This window comes from Conger conger, chromosome 5 (assembly GCF_963514075.1).
Source record: "Conger conger chromosome 5, fConCon1.1, whole genome shotgun sequence".
Taxonomy (NCBI): Eukaryota; Metazoa; Chordata; class Actinopteri; order Anguilliformes; family Congridae; genus Conger; species Conger conger.
Window position 1 is genome coordinate 18,330,065 of NC_083764.1, and position 14,938 is coordinate 18,345,002.

The 14,938-nt window shown below is 44.9% G+C and overlaps 1 protein-coding gene across 1 annotated transcript in view; it reads left to right on the forward strand.

Annotated features, from left to right (window-relative positions):
- Window positions 1-489: 489 nt before the first annotated feature.
- LOC133129565 (rho guanine nucleotide exchange factor TIAM2) overlaps window positions 490-14,938 on the forward strand; it is a 59,761-nt gene continuing 45,312 nt past the window's right edge. The window contains exon 1 of the mRNA XM_061243738.1: window positions 490-777. The gene's annotated coding sequence lies outside the window, so the exon portion shown is untranslated. The remainder of the gene's footprint in view (window positions 778-14,938) is intronic.

The following is a 14,938-nucleotide window of genomic DNA, read 5'->3' on the forward strand; positions in this document are numbered from 1 at the left end:
CAATGTTTTGGTACAGAGTGTAGGGTCGTCAACTGTATATTTTGAAACCCGAATAAAGGACTATAAACACAGGCGAGTCAACATGTCAGTGAGCCTTTTTAAATGATAGGAAGGCATTTTTAACACAAAAATCTTACCTATTGTACCTTTAACTTTGTTTTCAACAAGTAAAACGTTATTAAAATCATGTCAGTTTTTGGAACTTATGGCGACTTGCATTGCATTCCTACTCTTAGTTTGGTTGTGACTAACCAACTCACTCCAAAGAAAACCTGAAAATATCTTTGTTTTTCTAAAGAAATATGTAAAGCATTTCCTTGTCCTTTTACTAAAGTGCTTTAGTTTCAATTCACCCCAGACCTAGCACGGGACCTAGAGGTAGCACAGCAACACTCCTCCCCAAGAATCGCCCAAAAACTGCGATCAGTGGTTTAAATACATATTCAAAGGAGATCATGCTTACGCTCTTGTGATAGATGGATAGAGACGTCTGTCACGTAGAGGTGTGGCTACCAGCAGCGCAGCATTGTTTGAGAGGAGTTGAGATGGTAGTAGCGCTTGCTTAGTTAAGAAATTGTTGAGCATCGCCGTCCGGAACGCAACGCAACGCATGAGATTAGAGAGTGATCTGCAGCAAAAGAAGACAATACTTCTGCCGGAACAAGAACGCGACTTGAAGTGAAATACGTTTTAGAAGTGAATGGAATTACACAAGTGTAGGCTATGTCACCGATCGCCTTTTAGGGAATTCATCAGGATAATTGTCTAAAACCACTGGTAAGTTTGGAGAACTATATATGTCTTGCTGGTGTAAGGATATGCAAGTAATTTAACTAATTTAGCACTGAAAAAGTAGGCTATAGCAGCAAAATAATTGATCTTAGAACTAGTTAAGTTTTCCACTCATGCTTATCTGGCACGTTTGTCCGTGAATCGTACTTTACTCGTTGCGATGTGATGTAGCCTATGCGGGATTACGATGCCAGAAATGTTTTCGTATATTTACTATTGCAAATCTGCCGGATTTTGCATCTCAGGATCACAGCTGTTGCGTCTCTTCCCAGACAATAACATTTGCATATCAATAGCTAATAAGCCAATCTCTCTTCTTGGTTGAGACATTTTTAGTTATTTTGCTAAAGTCTGTATTACTTGAAAAGCATAACTTTTCATGATATTAAAGTACATATTTAAAACTTGTAGGAAAAGCTGTTCGTTTGACTTCTGTTGTCAAAACTGATGATGAATGGGCGGCGCACTTGCGAGATCGAAAAGCCACCTGTGTGCAGAATATGAATTGCAACTTTGTGACTTTATGTTCTGAGAAATTAAACTTACATTTCCGTATCAAATAGCAATAGCCTATTTACTGGACGAGTTTTCATGTCCGAGTTACTACTGCTAAAATTACACTCATTTTCCATATAGGGGCTTACGTCCTAAAACAGAAAGAAAAGAAAAGCTACGGGTGTGTTTTAATGACAGTTGTTTACAAGGTTTACGATTGTTGTAACTGGTAGTCTACTGAGTATAGCCTACGGTCCGATGTATCGTTCAACTCTGCCAAACATATGCGAAGTGTGTTTGTTTTGACTCGACTTGGCTCCACGGTATTATTCAGTCCAGGGGTTGTAATTAGGCTATACAGCAAAACGTTTTGGAGAAGACTTATGGGTATGTGAAACGGCCTTTTGTGGAAGGAGACTGTCCCCAGACTCAATAAAAAAATAAGCCTGTATTTTGTCTAGGAATTATCGCATGCTTTTGTTCTCTATTTAGACTCTTAGTAACGTTGATAATTGACCCATAAGCAATGCGTTGACGCTTGTTTAAGATTCACACATCTTGCAAATAGAATAGAATTTTGGTGGATGTAGTCTTTGCGATGGATTACGTTCAGTTTCATAATGGTTTCAAAGAGCTCAGCAAAACACAAGACGGAAGGTGAAACCTGTAGGAATAGGGTTTCTTTTCGCTCTTTCTCAAGGCTTGTAAAACATCCTCATTAATTACACACGCAGCTGCTCTTGGCTGAAACTCTTTCAGTTGGTTAATTGTTGCCACACCAGTGGAGGGTGAATGAAGACACCATTTATCAGTCATAATCATTAATTGTGCAATTGACCTTTTGTTTTGCGATGTTGCATAGCTGCTTGACTGAGAGCCCTTCTTTTACCCATAGCCCTTTGAATAGGCAAAGCGATTTGACCATCACCTGTATTTATACTTACTGGACCATAGCTGTGGCTATGAGCCCTGAGGCCAAAACACGTCACCAGTGTTTTCTTAAAATAAAAACGGAGGAAGAATGTTTTGTTTGGTAATTGGATTTTCAGTTTAGAAAATAATCTAAATTTTTCTCATTTAAAACCTATAGCCTAAGTTTTAGTAGTTTTATTCATTGTCATGGGTGATGTGGATTTAAAATCCTGAGGTGGTTATCCAGTTCTGTTTGGTAACACTTGCCAACTAAAACTTCTGATGGCCCTCCTATTAAAAGGTTGTATGGATTTGTTGTCTGACTATGGAATGCAACTTCTTACCTGGCAGGCAACTGACACAGGAAACCCCTGGTCTTGTTCTTCTCCAAAAATGCCACTGCTCTCTTTTCCGGTCTGTTTCGCGAATTGTTCAAAGTAGAGCTTGGCTAATGGTTCTCTCCATCAATTCTTACGGCTATTTTGTCTCTTGGTATTTTAGTGTAGTATTTTCACGGAAGCTATGAGTCACTACAGGGTGCAACAGAAATTATTTGCGAATGTAAGAATATCAACCCCAAAAAAGTCATTATTTTCCTAAAGTGTCATTCTGTTGCTATGGTATTGCGTTATATTCAGAGAAGGGTGTGTGTATTACAAATATTACCAACCATTTTCCATCTTTACCCCAATGAGTGACTAAGGTAATATAATTTTCTCAGGGAGCAGCTATGTCAAGAGATGGTGAGATTTTCTGAACGCACACCAGTTCACCATCTACTGATCAAACACAATTTAACTTTTTGAACCATTTAAGTTCCGTTTAAGCTTGAGTTTAAGCTTGTATGCTTGGCACAAAGCTATGCATTAAGGTATGCTTTGCTTCTACATATATTTGTGTTCTCATGAGCAGAGGTTATTAAAAAAAACATTTACATATGTACTTACCCAAAGAGGAAAAACAGGAATGGAAGTCAAATTAATTTTCATGTTAACACTGCCAATGGCTATTGCCTATTGCTGTTGACTTAGCCTAAATGTAAATGCCAGTATACAGCAATGAAGGGCTTTGTCTCTGATGCACATTACAGTTTAATTTCATTCTGACGAAGCTACAAGTTTGGCTGAGGACTTTTCATACAGTCATAATGTATGAGGCCATTTGTTTCTGTCAAAGGGCTCTCAACAATGGTGAACACCCCGGAGGACTGTTCAATACTTTTTATAAATTCATCATGACAGGGCTACTCCCTGTTCGATGTATACAATTACACAGCCGCTCGGCGTGAGTGCGTTCAACAGAGAAGTATTCAGTCCGGAGGGCATTAAGAAGTGTGTATCCTCTTGACAATATTGGTTTTCCAAGACTTTTATTACAGTTTTTTGTTTCTTTCTACTAATTTATGGGGCAAGAAATCCTTCTAATTCTCCCAATAAGCACCCATCTTTGTGGCCGCCTTGTTTTTAAGTGATTTAACAGCCCCAACGTCCCTCCTTTCTTTGTTGTTGTGGAAACGGTGCAGCCGTCGGGCTGAGTGTGGGGGTGCCAGAGGCATAAAGTGTACACAAAAGGACTTCTGGAGCCCTGGAGGGTGGAAGTGGCCAGAGCAAACAGTGCCGTGCAGCGGGAGGGCCTGGGCATGCCATTGGGCACTGAGCACCCTCTGCCATGGAAACCGTGGTATAAGCCCCTCTGACGCTCTCCTTCAGTCCCGATCTTCATGCTGGACTCCTGCAGCAACCCCAGGGTTGTGGTCTACAAAGATTAATTTCACTGACTTATAAACGTATGTTCTGGAAGGTACAACTCTAATGTACTATTTTCTTGGAATGAGTAAGCAGTGGAGCATTCCAGCTTCTCCATTATTTTCAGCACAGGAAACGTTTCTTGCGAGGTGCTTGATGCTATCTCTTGAGTGCGCCCCAATCTGACTATTGTTTGACTCAGATTGAGCGTGAACTTTGCTGGCGCTTGAAATCTGGCAATCACGGAAACGTAGCTCATTGGAGCAGAAATCTCACTTTCGGTCGCTGACATCAGCTTGCTTGATTGTGACTGTTGTTGTTGTTAGATTGCAGGCAAGCATTGCTGGGCTGTAGCACAGGAGCGAGGTTCGCATTTCAGTGTTTGACTGTTGTCCAGGACCGTTCTCAAACTGTTTACGTTACACGGCTGAGTTCTTTCAAATTTCGAAGTTACGAAGAGACTCAGTCCTTTTCTTGCATCTGAATATATTTTACATAGGGGCGTATGGAACTTGGTTATTTTTGTGTGAAACCAAAATGCATCGTAAACCAAACTGGTAAAATACAATACAGCTGCACTGGTTTCTGAGGGCAGCTGTAAAATACTTGTCTACATGGAGGAGTATGCTTCTCTGTTTTTACGAGTAAAAATTTCTCAGAGAGTCAAAGTCAATATTGGGCCTTCTCTCTCCTTTTTTTGGTTCTCCATGGAAACTAGCCTATACAATAATGCTCTCAAGTCTCCTTACATGACCCCCAGCCAGCAGCGGATTAAGACCTTCTCCCCCGTCTCCTTCAGTGGCCTCCCTGCGTACGTTCAATAGCCCCACAACCACGGAGAACAGACACATACACGCAGCCTTCTCTCGCTTTCATCTAAAAACGCTGTTCCTGCTTTCATCGTAGGTTCGCTGTAAGGTCCTAAAGCAGAGAAAGTTTAGTCTTGCGGCCACGTGCGGCGTACGAAAAAGGAGCGGGTAATTTCTCCCTCTGTTGCTCGGTGACGGTAACGATCGCGGTAACGAGGCCTCCTGCATGTGCCAGCTGCTCTTTGTGTTCGGAGAGCCGGAATAAAACGGGAATAGGGGAGCAGAAATCCTCGATATGCCTTCGGCTCTGGACAATGCTCCCGCTCCATGTTGTCAGCGAGGAGGCATGCTCTTTTTACCCAAGCATGAAGGCAGAGAGGGAGGGGACGGCCAGGTGTGTGGTGGCCATCTCAGCCTCTGCGTGAAGGCAAATCAATGGATCTCTTGTGTCACTTAATTGGCATAAGACTCATTATTCCCACAGAGACGTATGGCCTTGTACAAGTACTCACACTGGATTTAGTCAAATGGAAGCTGTTTATTAAGAATTCAAATGGGCCATTACTGACCTATATTCATCAAAATACAGTTCAAATGTGACTTACCTATTTAGATAATGATACATCATTAGCTTCCACTAAACTGCTAGTTTCATTTTTGCTTGTATTGCTTTATCATGTCTTCCTGTGTCCGTCTAGCTGCTGAGTGCTGGATTGTTGCAATATGCAACTGTAGCCTGTGATGTTGAGAGACTTTTCTTTAGAAAATGGCCAATAGTCTATATCGTTCTCTGTGCCTGCTGGGTCCAAACGCTTTTTAATGGGGTTTTATTTTAGATTTGGAAAGGATTGTCTGAACACCTGTGGATCTGAGAATTGGTCACAGATAGAGCCTCTGTGTTCATCTGGAGGATGTTTTTTGAGTGAGCAGATGGAAGTAGAGGTTCACTTTAGGTCCAGTTCTGGTGGACCTATTGAACAACATATGGATGTCTTTAAAGAGAATAATAAGATGGTTTTAAATCATTTTTTAGTTCCTTGTGTCACAACCAGCGGACAGCTGATGTGGTTTCTCTGAGAAAGTGCTGATTAAAAGCGGGGGGTGGGAAGACAATGCAGCTGACGGATGCAAATGAGGCAGTTATTAGATTATGAATCCGGGTGATATATATCTGATTTGTATGAGTTTGGGAGTGACCGTGTGAGCAGAGGGTCTCTGTCTCATTTCACGTTCTAGCGACCGTTGACCTCACAGCGGCTGGTCGTTGCCATGGATACGGTTCAGGCTAATTTTGGCGAGGTGCTCTCGCCTACTGTTTGTTTACCGCGTTTTGAACACCTCGCTGAAGGCAACCCAGCCTCCACATTGTTCAGGACCCAGTCAGAAGTAGGCGGGAGCAAGATTCAAGGTCTGTATACCTTGCTATATCTTCATCAGTATCAACTGTATCTGTAGTAATATATTTAATGCTATCACTAAACTTTTCAAGCTGGCACACATGACATTGGTGATGTGCAAAGCATACTTAAAACTCTATATTTAGGGGCTTAAAGAGCGGAGTGGTTCTATCCTGTTGCTAAGCTATGCATGATGCATGTTTCTGGTATTGGTGGATAAATTTCGGGATGGTTATTTTTCTGGAATGAGGCCAATTTTCTCCCCCGCCCCATTACCTGCGTGTTGGGCAGAGATGTCTGGCCCCCGCAGTTCTAATGCGCTTCATTGGAGTAGCTGGGGGATTACAGGTGCATTTTTATCAAGGCAATGTAAAATTAGCCCTGCTTTCAGCCTGCTTCCGCTTACCGGTGTCTGGTCTTATCTGTGATAATAGCCCCCAGTTGTGTAGGTTCCCTGTGGCAGGTAATGCAGCCGCATTTAGAATCGCTCAGACTGTTAGTTCAAGATATGTTGCCGCTTGTTGCGTGATGTGCTAAATTTGTCACTCAGCCAAAGCTGTGGAAATGTAGGAAAATTTCTGAAAATGCTACATACATGCGAGTGAGTGTGCGTGTGTGAGTGCGTGCATATGTGGATGTAACTTCAGCTGGGGATGGGTAAGAGGAAGAGGAAGAGGAAGAGGAAGGCGGTCAGGTCATGGTCAGGGCAGTGTACTGGTGTCTTTTGCTGGTGTTTGCTGAATGAGTTAGCATCTCGCTAGCGGCCATGCCAGAGTGATTGATTCACTGATTCAGTCCTGTCAAGAACTGGGCTAGGGTGTCCACACCATGGTCTCCTGCCTCCAGGCGTCAGTAGTTAATCCGTCTCCACCAGTCCGGCACCCGTTACAAAAGCAAACACAGCTGCGGAGGAAGCAGCAGCTGCCGTGGAACCCGCCGCCAGTGTTCTTACTACGTTCCCGCTACGTTGCTGGGGTGTTTTCGTCATGCGGGAGCATTGTCGCAACATTGCACAAACATTCTGGTAATGTTGTGATGAACCTGTGTTTCATCTGGGAGGTAACGGCATGAATGACGCGTGGTTGTTTTAAAGGTACGGGCGCTTCTCTACCTGTATCCACTCATTCGATTAGCCAAGTTGCTATTAGCTGGTCATTCTTTCCAGCGGGTCAACACACCCTTCATTTTTCTTGCCGAGGGTGGAAAGGACTGGAGCAATTTGCGGAATTAAAAGGGTTAAGCTCGCTTTGTTCCTCCAGTCCAGTGGAAGTGACCACAGGTCTGTAGGCCAGCTGTAGGACTCGCCCAAATGAAAAAAGCCCTGGAGTCTTTGTGGACCCGCAGAGAAGAAGGCCCCTCTGTTTGGTGCAGTCGCCACAGTGCGGAATGTCTGTGAGATTTTCCACCTAATTAACCTTCATTTTCTCGTGCAAGCAGGCTTTTCCACCCCCCGTTTTTTTGATGTAGGAATGCGATAGGCTTGGCCGTCGTGGCTTTTGTAGTTCTCAGCCAGCGCGGCTCACGCCTGACGTAGGGCGAGGGGGGAGCCGATTGTTTTTGGGTCAAAGAAAGCGTGTAGTCCCAACAGCTGAAATACGCTCGATTAGAGTCATTGACTGGCTAATGTCTCCGAGAAACGCAGCGATGTGTTGATATAATCTCTGTGGTTTATTTCTGCTGAAAGCAGCCTCTGATACGACAGGCTGCTCTGTTCAGAACTTCCCCGGTGCAGTTTTGCTGATAACACCCACATTTTCCTGCACAGAATTAGCCTGTCGCTGAATCGTCCTCAAAGTAAATATGGATGTGGACTGAAAGTGTCCACTTTCAAGCTCATTCAATGAGTGTCTGTGTTACGGACCGAGATGGATCTTCGAGAAATTCCCACAACTGAGAAATGTGGATGGATATACTCTGTTCTTACGTAACTGTCCACTTCCCTCTTCCCTCCCTTCCATGAAGATCCCACGCCAGTGTGTGGTAGGGTCAAATGTAGACACACAGTTTAACCCGCTGTCACAAGGCAGTCAGCCTTTGCACACTAGTGGAACATAGCATTTCCAATGGGCATCTTTGTTGCATTGGGGACAGTGTGTAACGATGACCTCCAGTGAGTCACAGATTAAGAGCGGAAAGACACAGAATATCTTATAGACCACATTTCTCCCATTCATTCAGCCCTCATTTTTCAGTTACCAAAGGCCCATTATGTCCATATTAAGTAGCTACAACACGTGTTATTTGTGCAATGCCTCATGGGCACATTCTACTAGCTACAGTGTTTTGTGCTCAAAAACTGTCTGACTGGGATGCGGTCAGCTACTTCATTGAAAAATGAAAGACAGTTTAGAGGCTGTTTAACACAGAATGTTCTGTTGGTGTCCAATAGCATGACACCGTTGTCATGTTTTGTACTTGGCAAGAAGTGGACATGTTAATGACAGAGAATGAAGTTTCCAGCAATGACTCATAATTATAACCTCACCAACCGTAACATCTTTCCAGTTTATTTTGCGCAACAGTGCTATGTTAGCCACATTTAGCCTGACAGACATTTTGTATTTTTTTCATTGCCAATCAAAGCTGATGATGTCCAGTCCACCAAATTACACTGTGCAATTCCACAGCATGTGTGGTCATTGTGCCACAATGCTTCTCTCTCGCTCATTTCAGGGAACCTCCAGAATTTTGAAAGTAAACAAGAAACAGGAAAAATAACTGGTTCAAATTCAACTTCAAAAACTGGAATAAGGCGGGCAGGACTTGATGGGCTCGGCATTCGTCATCCATGCCTGCCCACATGGCTCTATAGCACTGCTCCATGCTCTCAGCGCAAAATGTGCTCTCCCTACATTATTTTATTTCCATAGAGAATAAATGTTTACCGCGCAGCTTTCGATAATACCAATGGCGATTATTATTTGCCCGCGAGTGTAATTTTACGAAGCCGTCGGTCTTCACATGTGGGCCGAGCGGCTTTCGCCGTGGAGCTGACGGAGCGCGAGGGCTAGTTTCGGCGCCCTACGGTCTGCCCAGCCGAGCGGCAGAGTCAGACCACAGCCTAGGCCCCAGGCTCTAGCGAGTGTTCTAATAATTATATTCTGCAGTAAATTTGATGGTATCGGTGGTCCCGTTGAGGATAATGACCACCCTGTGCAAAACCCATGCGCCAGTGTGTCTTTCCTTTTGAATTTCATTATTACGGAATTAAGTCTTAGCCATCGCCATTTCCTGCTAACCTGCTGGAGTCCTGTTCAGAAATCTGAATCACCGTACAAATGAGTTTTTATAGCTTAATAACTGCAAATATGATGATAATAATAACTAAGTGTGCACTTTGTGGGGTCGGTGTTCCTGTCGTCACCTGTGCGTTTATGATGCCAGTTAGCCTGAATCACTCCATGACTATTTCTGAAGATAACTCAAAAAACGTGAGGGAGGCCCATCTTCTCCACCCCCGAGACATTGACAACCGTTTCCTAAATACAGTCTGTCTCCCTCACTCGCTAATTTGTGGGAAATGAACTGCAGTTTTAACGCGGTTGTTAGCTGTTGTTAGCAGTTGCACTTACGACAAGTCAACTATGCAGGCCCGATGGATCTGGAGGGAAACAATGCTGAGGAGTTCCGGAGCGGTTTAAGTGCACAGTTGTGTGTAAACCGCGGGCCCCCTCCCTGAGCTGTAATCCCGTCAGACCCGCTGCTTTTTCACAGGCATCCCTTGATTAGCTGAGGCCCTGCTAGAAGCCCATCCCCCGTTTCCCTACCATAGTGGGGACTGTCATCTTACCATGCTGTGCCAGAGTTTCCTTTAATTACAGAGTCTTATATTCTACACCCTCCCACACACACAGTATGCCCCCTTCCTGCCTTTTTTTAAATGATCAGCCCCTTAACACCCCACAAAAACATACATACATACATACATACACACACACACACACACACACACACTTGTGTACCCATACACATACTTCCACACCCTTTCACACATGTACACACACAGGCATTCTCTCTCTCTCACAAGCACACACGGATATTCGCACTGTTGTTAGCAGTTGCACTTACGACGAGTCAACTATGCAGGCCCGATGGCTCTGGAGGACACTCACATGTACACATCCACACGTATACACATACAAACACACAGCCACACATACACAGAAGACATTCTAACATACTCAGTGGGAGGGCGGACATGCATCAGCACAAGCACGTGTACGTCCACGTACACACAGACAGACTCGCACGTGGACCGGCAAGGTAACAGACTTGCGTGCGTTCAAAGATACACACTGACTCACACTCACTCACAGGCTGGCTGAGAGGAAGCGCTGGGGGAGACTTATGGCAGCGTTTCACCGTGGCTAAATGGCTCTTCTCCTTTTTTTGTACTCTTTGTTTTTCAGAAGGTCGCTTCCAACTTTGAGAGCGGGAACAGTAGAAATGAGGAGCAGGTGGCGGCTCGGGGCCGGTTGTGTTTCCCTGTTTTGGGAGAGGACAGCCTGGCCTCTGCCCCACACCCTCTGTAGTCACTGGAGACAGAGCTCGGCTTTGTTTCTGTCTTTCAAGCCTGCAGGGGTAAAAGTGGCAGAGCCCCAGTCCCAAAAATCCCTCAGATTAAGGAACATACACACAGAAAAATAGACTTTACTATCCCGTGTTGGACCAGTGCGACCTATTCTGACCCCAGAGTTTTGTTTTTATTTGGATTTGTTTGTTATTTCTGGTGGGATTCCAGGTTTTTGCAGACCGTGTTGTTACGAGGAGGCTGAGGTAGTGTGTGTTTGCACGCGCGGGTGTGTGTGTGTTGTGTGTGTGTGTGTGTTGTGTGTGTGTGTGTCCTGTATGCCCTCTCCTGTAGCACTTTAGTCTGGCATGCTACTCAAGCCTTTGTAATTAAAAACAAAGCCTTGCTCTTTTGGGATTAAGGTTCCTATCCCGTTCCTCCTTCTCCCTGCTCCCTTCATCTTTCTTTTCCTCTCCCCACCCCCAAACTCTTTTTCTCTTCCCTCTTTTCTCTCCTGATTCTCCCTTCTCCCCCCATCCACCCCTCCTTTCTCGCTCTCTCACTCGGCTTGCATAAGAGCTGCTTTTGTGGCTTCACGGACTCCCTCGGCGGAGATCCGATTTCCGAAGCCTTCGGTTACAACATTTCCCCCAAATTTTTGTTTCCATTTTATGCTCTCTCTTCCCGATTCTTCTACGACATCGCTTTGCTGTTCCCTGTTACATAACCAGTTATGTGGATTTGCCCTCAAATTCCTTTCCTTTCCTGGACGGTGGTCTGTCTCACTGCATGCTTCCAGAACCTGTAACAGCTCTGAACCTGCTTTTATTGAATCATTTCCCTGAAATACTGTTATGAATATGAATATGAATATGTCAAACAGCTGTCAGCCCACCTCTCTAGTTGGAGGCGGTTTGTCTGAATCACTCGCGTGATCCAAACGTTTTTTCTCTTGCCATCTTTCAGTCTTGCCCAGTGTGTTGTGTAACGCAAGGCTGGTGTGTTTTTCTCTGGCATTCTTGTGGTCCCCAGTGAAATACACTCAGTGGCCTCAGACTCCCTTACTTCTTATATAATATTATGTAAGCAGAGGGGCTTGTTTGGGATTTATTTTACTCTCTCTGTCACGGATAGTACGCAACAGCTGTTTTCCCTTTTAGATTTCATGCGAAATGTTTCATAGCTTTAGCTTTAGCATCTGGCTTACAGTGAGTTAAAATGGCAGTTGTTTTGGTTGTTTGTCTGCCTTTCGTAACATTTAGAGCAGCAGAAATGCGTTTCTACATTCTACACCCAAACCAGGTTATTGTTGTTGTCTTTGTTGCCTAGGAGCATGTCGGTCAAGTGCTACTACTTCACCTCCAGCTTTTGTTGACTTGAAACTGAAACTGCCAGCAGGTTGCCATAGCGATTGCATTTGTCACAGTTTCTTTAGCTCTAAGAAATTAAGAATTTAGGTGGAAAATCTTTAGTTGCAGTGACATGGACGGTGTCTGAAGGTAATGTTGTAGGACTCCTGCAGTAGGGACAAAACAGGAAGCTGACTGCTTCAGACTCTGCTTCAGGGTTTCTTCTCTTTCAGTGGTATTTTTGAAACACCGTTTCAAGCCAGTGGTCACATGCTTTGTCACCTGGTGTGAAGCTGTGGGTAGAGACCAGATTCTCATCTATATTCAGTGGGGTCTGTTGTGTTTCTCTAGCCAGGAAACAGGCTCGAGTAGGGGCTTGGGGTCCGGAGTAGGTAGCGGTCTGGGGCCACACCATGCACAGAGCCAGCCCCGCCCCGCCCTCCCCTCCCCTACAGCAGGGAAAAGACAAGGGCCCCCTCTCTGTCCCCCAGAGGAAGTGGGGCCTGTTTCCTGACCCCCTCTCCTTGTCCCAGTTAAGTCTTTTTAATGTTCCCACTGCAGCACGGTGGCTCTCAAGGCATAGCAGGCATGTGTGACCTCATTGTGTTACCGAGTTTCCCCTACGGAACTCCACTTTTAAAAAGAAATATATCACGTCCAGTACTTTTGGTCCCACACCCCGTAAGAAGCAAACCTTTCAACCTGGTGACGGTCAGCTGACGGGAAGCGGCTGGCGAGAGCAAGACTTCGCCATTTTTCAGCGGTCCCGCCCTGCTGCACACACAGAGAGGCTGTGTTCCCTGCATGTGTGTGGTGTGCACACGTGTGTGGAAGGCTTTGTCGGGACAGCCTCTTGCTTTCAAAGAAGGAACTTGTCAGCAGAATTCCTTCTGGCTTGACTTCTGGCTCTGAGCCATCCGAAATCCTCAGCTCCGCGGGACCTGTTATAAATGTTTAATCGTAGCTGGTTGAGCAGGGAGAAAAGGTCCTAGCGGTGGTTAAAATGCCACTGACCTGACCAAACGTCAGGTCTGCTGATAATAAAACAGAAACCCAACAAGTGGTGGACGTGGTCTGATTGTGGGGGACATGGTAATGTTGGGACCGCACTGCCAAATGCACTTTACGTCATTCCATGCTTGGCAGAGTTGAGCAAGTTTACTTTGTTTCAGCCACCTAGTGCTAAATGCATAATAAAACTGACAAAATTTAACCGTTGGTAAGTAACTATAGATAAGTAACACAATAGCTAATTTTGAGAAAGGAATTGCAAAAGGCACGCAGGAAGTAACATTAACACGGTTTAACAAAGACCAACAAAATGTGGCAGTTGAAACTTTGTTTCCTCAATTGGCAGAAAATGGTGCCATTAGCATCTGGATTGATTGATGGATTTATCCAGTTCATGAGAGCCGATATAAGCCATAAATGAGTAAAATCCCATTGAGTCAGCTTATGTTAGAATAATAGCTAGCTCATTCCACCGCTATGGAGTTAGCGATAAGAGCAAAACCTTTTCCAGGGGTTATAGGCAAAAAGGCTTACAAGACTAATATGCCATTTTATTTAGCAGTGGTAATGCAGTGCATTTATACTTCAATTATACAAATAACTTTCTCTAAATGCTCCTTTTCCCTCGGTTTTCAGCCTTGATAAAACGGTGAAAGACCTTGAGTGAAAACACCTGTTTTGTTTAAAAACAAGCTGGTGTGTAAAAGCAGCATAGTTTACCCAGTTTGAAAGAACCGTTGAATCTCTAAATGTGGGACTTGGAGAAGAAGGGATGGATTGATGTCAGCTCTCCAGGTTTACATGGAGATTCCGGCCCTGTTTACACAGGCTTAGCTGCGACCACCACATCCTGCCCATTAGTGTGCATAGTAGCTGTATGTAATGTTTGTGCACTTGCACATTAACCAGGGGTGCCCCAAAAAGGCAGGACTTCGCCCCTTTAAAGGCAAAGTGGGGGTTTAAAGGACGGTCGTGAATATGGCGGTTGTGCCCCGGGATTGTTTACAAAAGCGTGCTGGAACCGAATTTGTGGTCGGCGGAGCAAGGCAACAGACCGTTCTCTGATGGTCAAAGAATGTACTGTTGAACCACTGCAGCGAATATGACCGCGAAATGCCTGTGACCGTGCACTCAGCCCAGTGTGTTAGGAATGAGTGACCGCTGGAAGACCGGAATTTACAGTTCTGTAAACCAGTAGAAATCCACTCATATAGGCATAATGGGTGTAACTCTCCATGTAACAGCTTGTTAGTTCACTACCGTGTTGTATCATATGCAGTGCAGCCTATAGCAGAATTCATTAACCAACTTTAATCAGCTGCCATACTCTGTACTGTGTGTTTAAGTGTTTTATCAAGTTGAATTCTCAATGTGCTTGTCAGATGTAAGCATTACAGAGACACTCAAAGTATTTTCACCATATGGTTTCTTCAGTCAGAAAGAAGCAGAGGAATGACTTGAACCTCATTAATGTCATCTGTGCTTATGTGACCACACATCAGCAGTGCACACACACACACCCTGACACGTCTCTCTGTTATTACGGGTTCGTGTCTGGGGTGTCTCTGAGTGTATGAGTGCCAGGCTCCTGATGGAATTCTGTGTGTAATAGGTCTTATGGGATCTGATGGATGGGCCCAGGCCCAAGGGGAGGGGGGTGGGGGGGGGCTGCGGCAGCATCTGGAGGTTGAGGATAATGGTGGACCCTCGGCGCTCGCACTGCCTTTGTGTCCCCCGGGACAATGGCGCATAATTTGATGTTTTGTGCGCCCCGCTCAGCCAGAAAATGGGGGCAGGGGATGTATGTCTCCTGGCAAGAGGTCTCCTAGTGAGATGGTTAATGAAGGCGACTGAGCGTGAATGAAAAGACCCCCCCCCCCCCCCCCCAATACAATATCACACTCTCATACCACACACA